Source organism: Athene cunicularia (genome assembly GCF_003259725.1).
Source record: "Athene cunicularia isolate RWA chromosome 10 unlocalized genomic scaffold, athCun1 chr10_part1, whole genome shotgun sequence".
Taxonomy (NCBI): Eukaryota; Metazoa; Chordata; class Aves; order Strigiformes; family Strigidae; genus Athene; species Athene cunicularia.
The window spans coordinates 9,381,694-9,400,996 of record NW_020799112.1 but is presented as its reverse complement, the minus strand read 5'-3'; the positions used below and the strand labels follow the sequence as shown (position 1 = coordinate 9,400,996).

The 19,303-nt window shown below is 39.1% G+C and overlaps 1 protein-coding gene across 1 annotated transcript in view; it reads left to right on the top strand.

The window, feature by feature from the left end:
- The first annotated feature begins 6 nt into the window (after positions 1-6).
- The window catches only part of SMAD3 (SMAD family member 3), a 78,515-nt gene continuing 59,218 nt past the window's right edge, over positions 7-19,303 (top strand). Inside the window, exon 1 of the mRNA XM_026856325.1 lies at positions 7-30. The gene's annotated coding sequence lies outside the window, so the exon portion shown is untranslated. The remainder of the gene's footprint in view (positions 31-19,303) is intronic.

Genomic DNA, 19,303 nt, shown 5'->3' with positions numbered 1-19,303 from the left:
CATCAACACCAAGTGCATCACTATCCCCAGGTAGAGCGGGGGGGGTGTGCGGCCGGGGCCGTGGGGAGCACACAAAACAAGGGGCACACCCCGCCCGGGCACAGCAAGGCCCCCCCCGGCTGTCCCTGCGGGACGGACCCCCCCGGGGCGGGCACCGGGGTGCTCGGAGCCCCTCGGTAGCAGGTTTCTCCCCAGGGACTCGAGTAGAGGGGCTTGTTTGGCTTTCCAGCCCCGCTGCACTTCGGTGTTGGTCCTCTCCTGCATGCTCTATCCTGGTTCTATATATAGTTTGGTTTGTTTTTTTTTTTTTTAATAATTAAAAAATAACTGGCTGCAGAACTGGATTACTGTCTAGTAACAAGAGGGGAACGTAGGGAGAAAATACGTCTCCAGCCGAGATTAAAAAAAAAAAAAACAAGTTGGAAGCGCTCTGGACTACAGTTATACTTACTGTGGATACTCTCATTGTCAAAAGTTTCGGCGTGTTCTCTAGTACTGTTACATTAAGATTTTCTTCTGATTAATGTATCAGGAAAATGGTTTTGTTTGGGTTGCTTGGTTTCTTCCATATTAGCTAGACTGATGTTACTCTGAAGAGGTGATTTAGAGCCCTGCTGTGCCTATGTTTTCAAATTACTTTTGAAATCGGGAATGCAAATGGCATAGCTGAAGGGTATTGTTTGGAGTGCAAAAAAAGCATGTGAGGGTGAATGTAACTGATTATTTTTTCTCATTTTTGGAATTAACATAGTTTTTATTTTTAGCCTCCGTTCTGAGATCGATCCATAAGACCATTATAAATCATAAAGGACGTGTATATAAGTATGCTATCTAAGAAAAAAATCCCAAGTAACTTTCAAATAGCTGGCCACAAGTGGTGTTTTATTGCTGAAGATCTGTTGATTTCTGTGAGCTCAGCCAGATGACTGCTGAGATTGTTGTTTGAGGGTACTTTTTTTTTTTTCTTAAACAAAGGCCAAAGTTCATCCTAAATATTTGAATGCTGCATAATTGTATGCTTCTGCGTGAGAAGATATCTCTGTGTGTGTGTATTCATGCTTCTCTTGCGCACAAACAAATGTATGCTTTCTTGGTTGTCAGAATGATTTAATATGCAGTAGCTAATACAAAGCAGCATCTGTTGCATGAAAAAGTGAAGCAAGTAGCTTAGAAATGTGGATATTTGGAACTCCTAAATTTTTCTTCCAACAACTGTAGCGTTTATTTAAAGGAAAAATAAAGTCTCCTTATCTTTTTTGATGGTGAATGACTGTGGCTAAGATTTTGACCAGTAATGCAAATAGACCTCTCAGCCTTTGTTAGAGTTACTCTGGCTTCACCTAATTGAAGCAGAAATCAAAACCTGTAGAGCCGTCACCCAATACAGATGCCTTAAAACCTATATTTTTAAATTCTTGGTAAGCAGTATGCCTTCCACATAGATAATAGCCTATTTAAACCACTTCCCTGAAATACCATTTCAAAAGAAGAAAAAGGCTTGAGCAACCCTGCTGATGTGACCTGGGTATTGTGTCTAGCTGATGCTGACCTGTTAGGGAGCAAATCATGAAGCCTCTTGGTACTTCTTTTACTAGTAACAAGGTGGTTTAGATAAAGAAGGAAGATTTTGATGTTTTATGATTCAAAGGAAGCAAAGATCTGGGTGGAGTAGGATGCTTTAATTTAGAAAATATTTTTAAAGCTTGAAAATAAGTAACACAAGCAGATGTCACAAGTCATAAATATTATCACCTCCAGAGATTGTCCTGGCTGTTCCTACTGTGCAGAAGTGAATGTCTGTTTCTTTTAGACCTTGATCTGTTAAAGGAAATCTGTACAGACATGAAAACATTTCATGTTCACTTATGACACGGAGCCTGGATCCATATCTTCAACCTTGGTATGAGGGAACTGTCAGCATATTTTGATGGTTGCTCCTTATGCCTTGGCACTAGTTTTTGAACACAACACTTCAGATGTACTTTTGTTATTGTTTAGCAAGTGTATTACAGAGATCCACATGAACGTGGTTGGGTTAGTCTGTGCTGGACTCAGCAGCATACTGAGAGGGTAATGTCTGTGTATCAGAGATTGGGGAATGGTGTGGAAATGCAAAACAGCTTCTCTAGAAGTCAGTGGCAGAGCTGGAACTATAATCAGGCCTTGTGACTTTTAAGAGCTGTGTCTTCTCTGGACTGCACTGTTTGTCCTAATGTATCTGTATATCTGATTATCGTGTCATTTGAAATGAGTGTTTGCAAGACCATTTTAGTATGGTTTTACATTTTTTGTGGTTTTTAAAATTTTTAATAATTTTACATATGTCACTTTACTATTTAGTCAAAAAAGTCTGTTAGGGGAAAAAAGGGGGGAAAAAAACATCATTAAGGATTAGATCATGTTGTGCATTGTCTGTAATGCATCAGTAGACTGAGTTACAGTGGAGCTATGCCAGTGATGACTCTGGCCCAGCAGGAGTAGGGTAAGTCCAAAATTAGCTATTGTATCCATGAGACGAAGCAAGTTTCAGATGTAAAAGTGCTTGAGCTTTGCAGAAACATTTCTCATGGGAATAAGAGCTACACTGCAAATTCCTGTAGTGATCAGGTGGGATTGTTTTAAGAAAGAACAAAAAAATAAGTAAATTTTGTTGTAGGGCTAAGGAATTAGAATACTAAATTTATTCCTGCTGTCATTTTTATTTACTTGTAACTGGAAATATGCGTACCGCATTCTATCTCTTGACAGATTATTAAACACTGAATAGTTTATTTGCTTATGTATTTGTTCAGCCTGTATTACTTTTCCAAGTGCTCCATTTGTAAGGTGATGTGACAGTCACCTCAGGCCCCAGGTTTTCTGTTGGCAGACCTGCGACAGACAGCAGAAGACTGGAGAGACCTTCAAGGATTTCAGTGTAACACACTGTGCTGGCAGGAATTTTCCTCCTTGTTTCTTCTGCTGGAGCAGGAAGTAATTTCCACCTGAAAAACCTACTGGTCTCAGACCATCTGATTGTTTCTTGGGCCACAGTCACAGGTGCTGGACAGAATGGCTCGTTTGGAGAACCATCCTCTCTCCCTCACGTGGCGCACTGCTGCCAAAGCCCGTCCTTCTCCAGAAGGGAGCTCCCTTTAAACCTATGTGCACTGAGCTGGTGGGCTTTGGCATCAGGACCTGATCCAGTGAGTTGTTGCAAGCTGGGTCTGCATGGCCATCAGATATTTTTTCATACTATATTGTGTGATGAAGTTGAAAACACATACTGTTTTGCCCATTAAAATACAACCTTTGTAGTAGCTGCATTGACCTTGAAAGCCCAGCTTTCAGGATGGGCATTTTTACCATTTTTCAGACAAGCTTGAGGATAGTGCGCCATTAGCACGTACCCTGATGCAGCCAGGTGTTTGAGTTTGTGGCCTCTCTGCTTTGCTCTGTGAACAAGCTCAGGTCTACTCCAGCTGCCAGCAGACTCTTTTAAAAATTTTTGATGGCTCTTTTTCCTTCTGAGACCGAAGAGTATGGTACGCATGGAATCTGATGGTAGCAAAGCCTGCAGCTGACATTACTACATACCTGCAGAACCCCATGGACTTCATCCTTGGGGGCAGAGCAGTGAGTTTCTAATACTATTCCTGATCTGAAGAGAGGCCACACTGTGCACCTGACAAACCTTCAGCATTTTGCCCCGGAAATAAAGTGCATTAGGCTGAACTGTGATGAGTGTTTAACTCTTAACCTAGGTAGGGTCTGAGCTGCAGAAGCCAGCAACATGGGATGAGCACTAAGTAATCTCTAAAAGCTGTGCAGTATATATAGTCTTGTTGATATGGGACAAGATAGTAAATGCTTTGTTTCAAGACCCTTAGTGGTACTACACATATTAAGACATAAATCTCATGATATTTTGTAATATATTTTCATATGCATATTTTTCTTTTGAACATATTACTGTATTTATTTTTTTTGTATCACCAGTGGTTTTAGGGGAGCCAGGATTCTGACATGTAAGGAACACCTTCTTTTAAGTGGTGTTTTTTTAATTTAGAAAATTGTTTTGAAGAGAGGTGGGTGTTATTTCTTGCGGAACTCATCTGATAAGGATAGAATGTACCAACTGAAATGGAAACACGGCACATTTGCTTTTTAAAGCAGCTGAACAGCGTGGTCCTCAAATGATTTGCATTTTGGTGGGGAAAACCAGGGATAATACATAAGTGATTTTAGGAACGTCTTGGGTGTGAGCATGCTTTCTGTTGCGTTGGTAGTTGACCACACAATTATTCACAAGAATTGACCATGATGTTAGATTTGCCTTGATACCAGGAAAATATGAAAACTGTAAATACAGTAAGTGGCAGAGGTTGTCTGCAAGACTGTGAAGTATGTTCTTTTGTGACTGGTGCCCATCTGGTTTCAGTAAAGGGCCAGTCATAGTTTTGTGTGTCCGTGTGAAAATTTATTTTTTTTTTTAATGCCAGTTTGAAACTACCTTGTTTTCAATTTGGCCTGCCCCTGTATGTGAGGAGCTTTAATAATATTGCATAGACTTGTTTAAGAGTGTCTGTACTTAATAGACTGGTGTAATGGTGCACTGGAGATGACTGCAGTACAGTCCCTCTGTGCAAACGCAGTCTAGCTGCCATTATACTTGTTAGTTCCCTGTTGCTGGCAATTTTACTGCTACAAAACTGTCCACTAACCTATGTACTCACCTGGCTTTATGGGCAGGTTTTTTACAGCCCTATCCTAACCTTTGTGCTGCCACAACGGTGCTGCTGGCAGTACCCACACGAGCTAGTTTGGTTGTGGCAGTGATAGCTGCAGGGTAGACACCGCTTTACACATCTGCTACTGGCTTTTGTGGCATTAGTGTGACTTTGCAGATCAAGTCTAAAGGTGAAAATATGGTAAGTGTATGTAGACCTTTAGTCAGGTGTACTTTCTGCCTGCAGCCCCACTTGTACCTTTCTCATCTTCCTCCTTGTCATCTCCCCAAAGGTCAAACCCCCATCTTGGGGCACAGAGCTTTTTGTTTCCTACATCCCCTTCAGCTTCTCTCCACCCTTGCACAGAGTTGTTGCCTCTTGTATTAGCCTGGATAGTAGCACATGTAGTTGACTTCTAGCCTACACTATGCCGTTTTAAAAACCAAAATGTTACTGTTAAGTTAAAGCAATAACGTTGGTACAACCAGTTGGGGAGTAACTACCCATTCAGTTATGTTGGCAGAGACAAAGGAACAGGGGAAAGGAGGGAGGTCAGGGTTGAGAAAGTGTTGTTCAGCCCCTTCCCTCAAAGTAGTTGCTGCTGGAGTAGCACATCAGACCCAGCCCTTAGTTAGATGTCTCCTCAAATTTGTAATCTGTCAGCAGCCAATAAATTCAAAACCTTTTGTCAGTATATATTTATCTTTTTTTTTTTTCTGAGATGTGCAGGCCAGCTAACATTTTGCATTAAAAAGTGGTGATTAAAACTCTTGACTTGAAAGGCAACACAGCAATGTTTATATAGAACATTGATGGGCGAAGGGGAAAAAATGTATTTTACCATTTGTTGAGATGTTTTCAAATATTCATATCTCTGCCTTTTTTATTCTCCCCTTTCTCAAGAGACTGAAATATTTAAAATAGCTTCAGAAAAGACTCATAAGATTCTCATTATATTGTGTAGTAAGTGTTGAATCTTTGTGAAATAAAATGTTTAAAATGGTTGCTTAACTTTTATAGTATTAGGAAGAGACCCTGAACATTGCAGTCATTTAAATATAATGAGAAATAAATGCAAAAAAATTGATGAAATCGAGAAATACACATTGTGCTGGATTATCACATCAGGGATCCAATTAAAATGAGTTCTTCTAATAAATATTGGTTTAATAATGTAAACTTGTGATTGCTATATTATTGCAACAAGAATAAAATTAACAAGATTTAATGGACTGAGCAGCCATTAATTTTCACTTGTTAATTTATTAGGAGCTTCTAATGCTGTTAGATGCACAATAAAGCCATTATCCTGCATGAACTACTTTATGAAATAAATAGGGCCAAACGGTGCTTGAATTAAATTGAAATCAGATTTTATTCCCAAATTATCTTTTTCTGTTTTTTATTTTTTGTATTATTATTTTTTCTAGCTTTCCTCTATGTAGCGCAATTAAATTTTCAGGGATGGGATGCAGCACTCTCTTCCAGTAAGGCTTATGAATAGTCCTAATTAACTTTTGTCCTTGTCTGCCTTGATGTGCTGTGGAAAAAGCTTTTTCCAGTCCAAAGCTGATTGTGTTGATTGGCAGCGAAGAGAGCAGAGAGGAGCTAAGGGAATAAAGACAGGGCAGAGGTTCTTGTCCAGACATTCTAGTTCTAGTAGGCTGACTCCACCAAGCTTAGCAAATGTTTGCTAATTACATTTCGTTACATGCGACTTGAGTCCGAACATAAAGACAAGGAAGTTGTTAATAATTGGGTTCTTGTACTTGTCACTAGTAGACAACTTTCTGTGTGACTGAAGAGACAAATAATGTGTCAATTGTTGCAGTTAATACTGCTTTTAAAGATGTTTTGAAGCCTTTTAGACCAGATCCTCATTTGCTCACGCATCTCTTTACCATCACTGTCGGAATGCTGGGACTTGCCCTTAGGCAAGCAGGAAAGTTTGATGGCTACTGGTACTGTGGCTCTGTAGAAACAGAATAAAACGCCGGAGCTCGCTCTGTATTAAAGGCTTGATCCTTCAGAAGCATGGGTCACAAGTGTGAGGAGGAACAAACTGCTTATGTGTAGTAATAGAGGCCCTATTAAAAAAATTTTTACAAAAAGGGGGTAACCCTTGTCTTCAGAAGAGCCCAGCCAAGTAAGAAATAATGCTCTGCTTTTTAGAGGGTCACCCAGGAATCGTCTGAGCTCCAGAACAAGAGATCTTTATTGTCAGCTAAGCCTATTAAACGTAAACTAATGTAGCTACACTGTTTTGGGTATCTAAATTTGCTCATTTATTGACAAGGTAGGTTTCTTTCCTTCATGGCTGTGTGTGGTGCAGACAGACTTTAAGCTATTCAGAATGAGTAGGTCAGGAAATATGTTGGATTGTGTGCCCCAGCAATTGCCTGAAGTATTGAACCGTCATTCCTTTCTCCACAGTGGAGAGTCTCCATATGGTTGCTGGTACTGGCCTTGCTTACATCAAGAGCTCACTTCTGAAGCTGCACATGTCAGTGGGCAGGAGCAGCACTGCAGGAAGGACACGGGGAAGATGGGAAGGAAATGGTAGTTGTTCCTTGTGAGTTTGATTGTTTGACCTGCTATTCCACGAGGAGTCAATTTGAGTACATTTTTAAAGTATTAGGAGCTGCTGTTGATGGTGGAAGACGTGATGAAATTATAAATCTCATTGGTGAGCCTCATGAAAGAACACACTTAAAAATCCATCAAAACCTCCCTGTTAGAAATGTAACCTGTGTAAGTCTAGGAAAGGTCGATAGGTGATCTTGAGGAATTTTGCCACTATAAATACCCTTAAAGCCCACTTGCTGTTCAGCACTGAGGTTATGAGAGCAAAGAAGCTGCACATTTCCAGTAGCTGTGTGACTGGGCTCTGTGTGTACCTGACTCCGTGAACAGGAGCATCTGCTTTTCAATCTCCGGAGGAATGTGCAGCGCTTTATGGAAAGTGAAGTGTGTGAATCCTGGAGAGAGGATTGCAGGGGACAGTATGTTATCAGAGTCTGCCTGGGGCCCTTGCTTCCTCCAGGCTTTGGGGAAAGTCTCAGTGCCAAGGTATTAGGTGGACCATTCTTAGTTCAATTTATAATTTCTAGTTACCTAAGCTGAAAATTTCATGAAAACTTTGCTTACAAATTGTGTCATAGGAAAGGTTGGTGCTGTTCGTTAACTGTAACACAAATCTTTTTAAAAAAGGAAGTCAAAACAGAAATTTCCCCCTTTGTGGTGAAGTTGCAGCCAGCAGTGGTTGAATGATGGATGTTGATACTGACTCTCCTTTTTCACAATAAAAGAGGAAAAACTTTGTCCTTCCTGTTCTAGTTGCTTGAACATGAAAAGAGAAATTCATTTACTCTTCACAGATGTAGAACAGTTAAAAGTTCATGAAAATATTGGGCTTATTGGAGGACATCTGTGGAACATAAGAATGCCTCTGGTTTTGTGTTGAATGTGCAACTGTTGTTGCTTTATCTACTTAACAGATAGAGAACACTTTTTTTCCCCCAAATTTCCTTTCCCTTCATAACTGGATTTTAAATGTTGCCATGTGGGAAGACAAAGACTCAACTACAAGCACCTTTAATTTTGTTATACTTGGAAAGACCAGATGTGGTTTTTTTTCATAGGAATACAAAGTCTGTGGTTTCCATACATGTGGAACTGTACAGAAAGGTCCTTTTCTTATTATTTGTTGAACAAATTGTTGTTCCCCTTGAGTCAGATGCATAGCCAATTTGTAGCACACTTATAACAGTATCTGAAAAATTATATCAGTCTTTAGAAAGCACTCTTTGCCTAAAAGAAAGGCTAATAAGCAGCTGGAGTCTGAGTCTCTTCCACCCCTTTTGCATGTATGTAATTCAATAGATTTCAGTAAATTTACTTCTGATTTACATGCAAATGAGAGTCAGGCCAGCACAAGGTAAGAGTGAACTGAAAATGGAGGATAAAGGTGTTTGTAGGTTGAATATTACTCGTTTTTCTCTCTTAAATTCGGAACTTTTGGGAATTCTGTGGGTTGTTCTTTGCAGGACTTGAAGCCTGCCCCACAGAGCCGGTGAGACCTGAGGGCTCCAGTCCCAGGAAGACTGGACTTGTCAGCCCTGGGCTGGAAATCTGGCAGGAAGCCAGGCAGGATTTAGCTGGAAGTTTGTTGAAAATTATACTTCTCTGCAAAGCGTTTCATTTTCGGAGGACTTCTTGCTCATGTTTCATTGAGGGTTTTCTGATGGGCATTAGCATGGCTTGGCAGAGGCCTTCCACATTTTGTATCTGAGATCCCACTGGCAGTGGGTTTGTCATTGGCAGCAGCTCCCGATCCTGTGCCTGGGCAGAAGGTGGCATTTGGCTGTTCTTGCTGTTGGTCTTTGTTTTTTTTTTTGGTTTTTTTTTTTAAACCATTTTTAACCAGTTTGCATACTGATGCTGAAGCCCTTACAGCGTGCTTCTCCTTGAGCCCCCCTCCCACCTCCCCTACTATACAGCTATACAAATACAGGAAGGAGTAGGGTTTCCTCTTGCATGGCCTAGATAAAGCCCACCCACAATTACAGGCCTTGAACTCAGAAGAGCACAAGGTCTGCTCATAACATCTATCCTTTCTTTCTTCCCCCACGGTCAGTAGCCTGTTGGAGGAAAGGTCTAGAATAGTTACTGATGTTGGCCTGGAACCTTCCAAGTGAAACCAGTGAACTGTGGAGACCCCAGATTGATTACCTTGTAAGCATTTCATGGGCTTGGAATGGTGAAATTTGCATACAATTTGGCTAATCTTCCTCTGTAACTGCTTCTTGGGCCTAAATTTACCTGACTTACTGAACATAAGCTTCACCATAAGTCAAAACTATCTCATTGGCCTGCTTAGTGCTATTGTTTTCTGTTCAAAATTTTATGGCTGCTTTTTTTTTATGACAGTAGAGTTTTTGCAGAAGATGACTGTTAGAATCGTGGAAAGTGGAAACCAGCTGATTTGAAACCATTGCATTAGAAATAAGCTTTACAAAAACTAGCTGTAAATTTTTGAAAAAAGTAGATAATCACTGCCTGATTATCAAATCTAATACTACTTTATAGCTGATTTCTGTTGCCAGTAAAAGTCTGTTGGCAGTCTACAAACTACTTTGAGCTTTGCTCTGAATTAGATGCCATAAATAACTTGTGTGTAGGTAGACGGCTGATCATGGAAGCTTTTTCCCAAATCTGATTTTGCTTGTTTGGTATAACTATAGGCTGAAAGTTCATGTATAGAGTTGCAATTGCATATTTGTTTTTCCCAGTCATAACTGAATTAAGATAGGTTTTCAGTTGTGGATTACTGCATAATGAATGTACATTGTGGTTAGGGAAGAGTGAAGACATTGGGTTTTGTTCCATACCACTGTGTAACATTGAGCGAAATGCTTAACCTGCTTGTACCTTATTCTTAACTACCTAGCAAATACAGTACTTGCCTCACAAGGATGTCAGAGAATTTTTAATAAGAGTTGTGAAAATCTATTAAAATCTCAAAAGGTAGACTCTGTTGCAAAACCTTGCTACTTTAAAAAGCTTTCTGTTGCTGTTCAGCATCTCATTCATACTAAGAAAGCAGTTTTGATTTTTGTTGGAAACTTTCTTTGAAAATATGTAGGTGCTACGTCAGTGAGAATATTAGAATTCCATAGATGTTTAGTGGTAAACCTGAACTGGCTTTGCATAATATTTATCTATTCATCTCTGTGCTGGTGCCTCCTGTACACATGGAATATTTTGACTGGTTGATACACATCATACCACAGTGGTCTGCTACTGAGCTTAAGTTTGGAGTCTGTTAGCACAAGTCCAGGGGAAACACTGTACATGTAGCCGCATGTTTTCATTTAAGTAATGTTATATAACCATATGGGAATTTAATGCCATCCAAATACAAAATGTTAAATGAAATAAATGTGTGTCTGTCAAGTGATTGTGCTGTTGCTAGTGGACGTTTACAGTCATGTCCCACAGCAACATGTGTTGGAAAACTGAAACCTTTATATACCTATACCTGTGTCTTTTACTGAACATTTTGGCAGCCGCTGAGAGTGCTGGGCAATCACATCTATTTGCTTTAAAACTCCTTTGCATCTCAAGACTTCTGGTGAATTGTTCTGAAAGAGATGACTGAAAACTAATGTCTGGCCATCTGGCTGGAAACAACATTATTAATTAAGCTTTCTCTTTTAAATCATTTACAAGTTTGAAATAAATGCTCTTTTCAAAGGCATTTGAAGCAAGTTGGATTTGAATTCTTGCTGTGGGAAAGAGTATATTTAATGTATTTCTTCACTAAAATTAAGGATTGAGAAATAATGATATGATGGTTACTTAGATTTCCTAAGGGCAGAGCAACCTCAGGATTAGTCCTTGTGTGTTTTAAGTAGTTACTTTCTATGAAGGACAACAATTAAGCTCAGATGCTGTCAGCTACTCCCATTTAAAAATTTAAAAAAATCTTTACTATGCAATAGTCATCAAGTCCTTTTAAAGACCTTTTCATTATGGTCATTCCACAGCCTGTTGGAAGTGCATATGCCCTATTGAAATGGGAGCATTTGTGATTTTGTACTATCAATCTTAAAAGTAGCAGAAGAATTTTTGCCCCCTTTTGCTGACTGGTGAAGTCCTGAGAACTTGGTTTAATTACTTGAGGTTAATAAGGGGCAGAGGCAAAGCAACACTTAGGGTGCAGACATCCTGAAACCTGCTACAGTGTGCCACAGACAAGACAAGTGATATTACTCTTGAGAATGCATCTTCCCATGCTCTAGATGGAAAATAGGAGTCAGTTTGAAAGCTGCTCCTTCTGCATTATAGCAGTAATTTGTAACATATTCATAATGTAGCATTGATAACTGAAAATCAGTTTTATGAATACAATTAAATACAGGGAGAGATCTCTAGCATTTTAGAATTGTAGAATCATAGAATGGTTTGGACTGGAAGGGACCTTCGAAAATAAGCTAGTCCATCTCCCTGCCATGGTCAGGGACATCTTTCACTAGATGAGGTTACTCAAAGCTCTGTCCAACACTTCCAGTGGTGGGGCATTCAAACTTCTCTGGGCAACCCCCACACAAAGAAATTACAAAAGTGCTGAGGATACACCTCCTTGTATACTTGAGATGGTATTTTGTTGTGTGTATGAATTTTTCAGACTTAAGATGGGTACAGCTCCCTCCTGTCTTGATTTTTCAGTACTTTAAGCATACCCAGCAGTTCTCATTGGTATTTTTGAGGGCTAGAATAAGCTTTAATTAAAACCTATCTGTAAGTATTGCAGTTCCTGATGTTTACACTTGGAGAATATATTTATATCTTAGGATATCAGAACTGTTCTAGCCATTTAAATACATGTAACAGTGTACAGTCATGAAGGGAGAACCCTCAAATAGTGTTCTGGGTTAAAAGAATAGTTTCATGTAAACATCCCCTCAGTTTCCTCCCTTTAGTTCTCCATTTTTTTTGCTAATGGTGTCTGTGCTGTGGAGTATTGGTGTGCTAGACACAAATGAACCCATATAAAGAAGTGAAGGCCTTGGAAATTATGGCTTGAAATTGAGTTTTGTAAGTCACTACTTTGCATGCCAGGCTCTACTGGTTTGAAAGCCCTGTTGAGATAGCTGCTTCTAAACACCAGTAAAAATAGACATTTGAATGTTCTGATTTTAGAAAAAAAAAAAAAAAGCATTTATTGGATTATGATTGGCTGATGACTTCGAAGCTGGAGACAGTTTTTTTTTTTTTTTTTTTTTTTTTTGGGTCTTTTATTGCTTTCTATTTTTAGGATGGCATTTTAGAGTTTGGGTTGTACTGGCAGGGCAGCTATTCCAGAAGAAAAAGAAAGAAGAAAGGTGGGAGGGTAGAGCTAATGAGCACTAATAGTCTGTTATTAATTTGGCTTTTCAGTGCTTATGTTCAAAGTTTATATATTTCCAATTTATCTGATAGTCGATGAAATATCTGCTTGCACTTGAAGCCATTGATCACATTTTGACAGTCTTTATGCACTTCAGTAGAAGAGAGGAAAAGTAGGAAGTTTAGGATTGAAGAAAGGCCACTAGAAGTTTTATGACAATTATTTGTGTATTTTATATTTTTGTGTGTGTATTATTTTTCAAATATAAGTATATAAATAAATAAAAACTTGTGTCCAGTAGAATTAGCTTCAGGTAGAAACTGGTATTTCAATTAACCATTCTACAGAAAAAAAAAAAAAAAGAAAAGAAAGCATTGTAACTTCATTTAAAAAAAAAAGTTAATGGTCTATTAACATTTGAACAAAATATGAATAGCCCTTGTTTAATATGTATATGTGCCTGCGTAAATGAAGTAATGAGTTAATAGGTTTCTAGTCAGTTCTAATGCTGATCAGAGATTTGAGCTGCTTCAAGGGCGTAAAAGCTGGGGGAGGGAATTCCACAGTATTTAGTGCATGTGGATGTGAAATTCCTCCACCCTCCTGGTGGCCTTGACGCTGTGTGACCCTTCTAAAACCGTTTTGTGATGTGCAGCTGACCATAGGCTCTTTGCTAATTGTGCCTTTGTGACTTGCATTCTCCTCTGTGTGTGTGTGGTTTTTTTTAGAGGTTGGGGTGGGTTTTTTGTTTAAATATTATATTTCTTCCTTGTGCTGTGTCTGAGAACCTTAAAAAACAGGGAAAGATGGTTGTTTGGAGGGCAAGAAAATGAATAAAAATGCTCTTTGTTATGAGAGCAAAAGGCTTTACTTAGTATGACAACATGTAAAAAAATCCAGGCATAGGTGTTCTTGTTTTTGAAGCCTGAGTGGTATTTGATTTTTGTTATTAGTTCAGTAAGTCGCATATTTTTTTCACCAGTGTGACTTCAGGGCTATAATTTTTGCACGTGCAGAGCAGCTCTGTATTTATATCACTATGAGAGAATAACTGGGGAACCGTGAAAGACTTCATTGCACTTTTGCTTTAGGATCACATGTTGATTTTACAAGTCATATTGTATTTCATCCTTAATTTTGGTTTTGCAGTCACTGTGCTACTTGGAGCTACGAAGAATGTTTTTCTAGGTTCATTTGAGAGTTGAGTGTTGTCAAAATCTGGCTGAAAGTTGGTCCAGTGTAACTGCATGTGTAATGTATTGCTATAAATTAAATCACTGAAGAATTATTTTTAGAAGACAAGGATTATTTCGAAACACAGGCCATAACTTTTTTACCAGTGATTCGGTAACTTACTCCCGTCAGTTAAAAACTGCACCTCATGTTGAGTTAGATCCAATACTAGCCTGCAGGATTTTTAAAGTTTTGGGTTTTTTTTTTTCAGCAAGTAAGGTTGTTTCTCAAAGGTACTTAGCCTCTAGAATAAACATGTCTTTAGAATAAACAGGAGACAAACATGTCTCTTGGTTCACAAAAACTGATATGTGTATTTTGTTTTGTAGCTGTCATGGGGACTGAGGTCTGCTGCTTAATCTGAAGCTGGCAATCCTTCGGGAATGCAGTGTACAGGCTTGCTCATAGGATAACCTTTCTCCGGTTTTGTTTTCTGGTGTTATCTCCTGGCACAAAAGACTGGAGGAGGAGGAGTAAGCAAGTGAAGTGTTTAAAATTTGCATATCTTTATATCTACTGCAGTAGTTTGCAGGGACTGAAGAAGAGGTGACTAAGGAAACTGTGTTTGTGTGTGTTGTGCAGCAGTGTACATGGATGAAACTGTTCGTGTGGTCTTTTCTTTTGGGAAATTCGAGATAAGTTTTCCCCAGACTGAAGCAGTTGATAGGCGCTGTGAGTGCATGCAGTTGGCTAGCAAATGCATCCAGGCCAGCTTGTTGTAGCAAGCGACGTTATGTTGGTGGAAGTTGAGATAGCGATAATGCCCGCTTTTATTTGTCAATAAATTTTTATCTTGTACTTTAGCCCCAAATATTTTCTTAATATGCCAATAAATGGCAGAGTGGATTTGGACAGAGTAGATGTCTCAGACTGTGCTTCTGTGTCTCATTAACATTGTTTGGAAGCCAAGTTAATTTTAACAGAAATGACAACTCCATATTATCTCATTTCTATGTACTTTTATGCTGACATATCTCCACATATTATGATAATGATATATCAGTAACATAAATTTATTTATGATTTCCACTTCTACAAGCATCGTTCTTGTTACCTACAAACCACTACGGGAGTATTACTCACTGGGTGAACCGCTTGACTTTGAAGAATGTGACTATGATGAAGTGTTTAGTTTTCTCACATCCTACACCAGTGACTGGTAGTTTCTTGTCACTGTTGCTAACAGGGACTGTTCAATACAAGTTTGTGGCTTTACTAGCAAATGTGATTTCTACTAGCAAATTGTGATTTCTTGGTGAACAGACATCTAGCCACATGCAAAGCTATTACAGTTGGCCATTTGGTAACTGTGCTTACAAGGTGCCTCTGAAGTGACTAGCACTGAAGATGCAGACTCCCTTATGCCTTTTGATGGCCCCTTCGAAGACTAAATGATGTCTTATTCTGTATGGTAAGTAGCCTGTTAGCTGTCATGTCCTCTAATGAAGACATTGAGCTCTGGATATATCCTTAGTCTAGCACTTTTCATGAGGATTGAAAGCTTTTTGCATGCTGGAGGAAGGTGTTATGACAAAGCAAGATGTGGGTGCAAAACTGGGTGTTGCTGGACTCTGCAGGGATTTGGTGTTCTTCGTGTGGAACGTGAGTAGCTGTGTGTCCCTTGTGCAACAAGTAAATGAGCACCGTTGAAATACTCCTCTATCTTCTTAACCGAGTCTGGCTCTTCTGCAATTCAAACATTTGTTAGCACACAGATAAGATAATTGTACAAGAGGCAACATTACCTGTTAATTGCCTAATCTTCCCATGTGCAATAATCTGCTCCCCGGATATGTTGGATAATGCAGATGTGAAGTGTTACAACTTTATGGAACTCTTCACTGAAAATTAGTGAGCTCACCACTGCATTTTGTCAGAGACAAGAGCGTTTCAGAACATGGATGTGGTAGTGTCAATGGCAGGAATTGTGCCTGGAGTGTACTGAACAAAAAAAATACTTCTTATAATTTTTAAGCTACATCAAAAGAATTGTGTATAATTTTAACATACTGTTACCATCAGTTGGTGGTGTTCATATGCATCTCTAATTAATGTAGCATTACTTTCCATAACTTTTTGCCTTAGTTGAAGCCCTTTGTGAGATTATTTCAGCTAAAACCTCTCATTCTTTGGCATTTGGTCTCTTCCTCTGCAGTGGGTTAGCAATACTTAAGGTGATAGATCAGCACCTAATAAAATGGGATTATCTCTAAATTGAAAATAGGTAGAAAGAGCCTACTGTGGAAATTATATGGTTTGCTTGTCATTACTGATTCATTCTGGAATATGTGTAGTAACTTTCAGTGCAATAATCAGCAAGGTGAGGGTCTTCAGAAGACTTTGTCACTAACTGTTTTTTACTACTTGCAAACTATTTAGACTTTGGCTGTTCAGACTGTTCAGATGATCTCTCCCCAGTCATGCAAATATCACAAGCTGTTCAACTTGTTCATTTATTCTGTTGGAAAGACAGAGGGGAAAAACAGCCTTGACTTGCACCCTAGAGGGACGCTATGCAAAACCAGTCTAAGGTTTCTGGGGTGGGAGCTGTGGAGTTTTCTGTTCTTTTGTTTATTATCCTTTGCTTTCTGTCATCTCTTAGCAAATAATGAATAACAGTAATAGTATGCTGCGAGACATGAAATCTGGAAGTGTTTATTACAGTATGTGTGTGAACCGTAGTCATCACCAGAACTTATTTTCTCACGGACTGGTCTAGTAACTGCCTGGGGGAAGAAGCTTACAGCTATCTTTGTAATAAGGTCTCAGGGACTCTGGTATTTCTGCTTCCCAGGTTCCCTTTGCATAGCAATTACTGTCCATTCTGCCATCAACACCTGTCTCTAATTTCCATTAGTAACAAAGGACTCTGCCTGCTGTAGAAAACCCTTTGCTGTTTTTGTATAGTACTTTGCTTTCACACTCAAGGGCTAGGAAACACCACAAAAGCAGATAAAAGCTGAGTAAAGCAGTGGCTGGAGTAGACCTAAAACAAACATGAAAATTTGTGAGGTTTTTCCTTCCTTCCCTTCGTGGTTTATTTTTATGTTTATTTTTGATATGGGGGAGGGTTGTGAGCGGGGGAGATTTATCTCTAAGTGTCAACACTGAAATTTTGTTGGGGTTTGTGCACGCTGTTTGTTGGGTGGTTTTTTTATCACCTTCCCCTCCTTCAAGAATAGCTTTCTTTAAATTAAGATTTCCGTGATCTCAGTCCTGCAGTGAGCTTCCCATGGTCAGCCCTGTGTCTCTGTAGAGCTGTAGGAAGCCCTTTTGCCCTGTGAACACTTAGGATGAGTAATAGCAGTCCCACCAACTTCACACGCGCTTGAAGTCAGACATGTTCTGAAGAGTCTTGCCAGATTGAGTCTCGTATAAATCAGTGGAACTAATCACATGTCTAAGGCAAACCATACAATTCTCTTCCTAAAATATGCAGCTGCTTGTGCATGGCTATGGTATTGCCTGAGCTGTTGTCAGATGCATGTGTTTCTGAGGGAGCTGCTTTGCCTCCAGTAATATTTATTTAATTTTATTTTTTACTTTCCGTAGCAGATCTGTTTAAGAGTGGGATTGCTGCTACTTTAGACTCAAAGCATTTTGGAGAGGATTGCTTATAAAGTGATTTTTTCAGCTTGCAGTGACTGCAGTTTGCTTACTAAATATATATTTGATATTATTCTTTGGGTTTTTAAAGAAAATGGAACATCAGATAATTAGTTTAGTTCCTTGTTTCTAGAAATCACATTTCTACTGGCAAGCAAATGTAAACTAAAAGGAAGCATTCTGGGACTGAGGAAGGATGCCACTTCATGTTACACCTCTGATTTGGTATAATAGTAGATTTCCATTAAAAGGCATAAACCCATTTCTGTCTGCCTGAGTCTGCTGCTTGCTTGTGCAGAGTTTAGTGTCTTTAGTGTCTTTTTATCTTTATGGCAACAAGATCACCCAATCTAATATCTTGTAAGTTGTGCACTTCTAAATCAGACTTGTGGGTAGATTTTTGACCTCTGTGTTGAAATGAGTAATCTGTACAAGTGTGTCTCCTAGAAATGCATCTTGTCTTCATTTAAAGACAAGACAAAGATTGCACTATGTTCTCCATTTTTTCCCAATACCTAATAGTATAATCACATTTTATTTTGTTTTTCTTTAAAAGGTATAATATTTCAGCTGCAATTAGCCTGGTGTCAGCTTACAGCATTGCTGCTTTATACCTCTCTTGACTAGACTGAAGAGTCCTTCAGTCCTTCAGTATTCACTTTTTCCCCTTCAGTAAATATACTCTTACACTGCTGTGATTCAATCGTCACTCGGTCATTGTCTTAAGAAAAACAATGGATTGAAATTCTCATATCTTAAGGCACTTTCTTTCACCCTAAACTGTTTTTGTGGGTGTATTTTTACCAAGCTATGCACAGCCAATTGCCTTACAGAACTCTAAACATGCTATGTTTAGAAAAGTATTTTTTATCAACCAAATTTCTCCACCAGTAATGGAGTGAAACTAAGTTTGAGAAGGCCTTAAAGCTAGATTGCTCAGAGTTGTGGTGGTCTTGAATTCTGCTGTGGTCTTCTAATTTTTTTTTCACTGGAGATTAAAATTTACTCTGTACCAGCCTCTGGAACGCCCTCACCCCTCAGACGATGTTAAATTTTGTCCCATGATAGGAATTTTTGTATGTTTTGTTTTGTGTGCCCTTGTAGTTTGTGCAGTCCTTCAAAGGAGGTTTCTTCAAGAGCCCTTCTCCCCAGGAGCACAGCTTTTGGGTCTACTGGCATCAGGAGGGTAAAAGCGTTTATGTAGCGTACTATATTGCTGACTTAGTCTGAATTAAAGTCTGTGGTTTGCCTCATGATTTGAAAGGGATGGGAGAGAGCATGTTGAAACATGGGTGTCCCCATGGCCTGACACTTCTGAGTGGAAACAAAGCTTCAGAAATTCCTCTGTAGAGGCAGTGGGAGGTGAGGCAGCTTGCCATGGACCTGACATCTGACTCAGGAGGCTTGATTCTTTCCACCTGGAGAAGTCTTGTGATTATTTTTAGTACTTCTGATTATGCTTAGAAATAGTTTTGAATAGTATGGACTATTGTAGGAGGGTGGGCAAGTTGCCCAGGAAGGTATCTGAAAAGGTTTCATTAGAAAAAAAACATCACCTGGGTTGGAGTAGAACAGTGCCAGGTGGTGAACAAGTTCACGTGTGCTATGCTTATGAGCAACAATGAAGCAAGTCGATTTGAGTGTCATTTCCATAATTTTATGAAAAGTGGAAATTTAAGATCTCTTATATTCTTTCTAGTTTATCTTTGTTTTTGCTAGTATGATTTTACAGTTTCAGGAGTGGTGTGGGAAAGGCATATATTAACAATACTTAAAGTATTTTTTTATGGGTAAACTCAGGACAAAACAGTATCTTGTTGTTTCAAGCTACACTTAGCATTTCTGCCCTGAGGAAAAGAATATG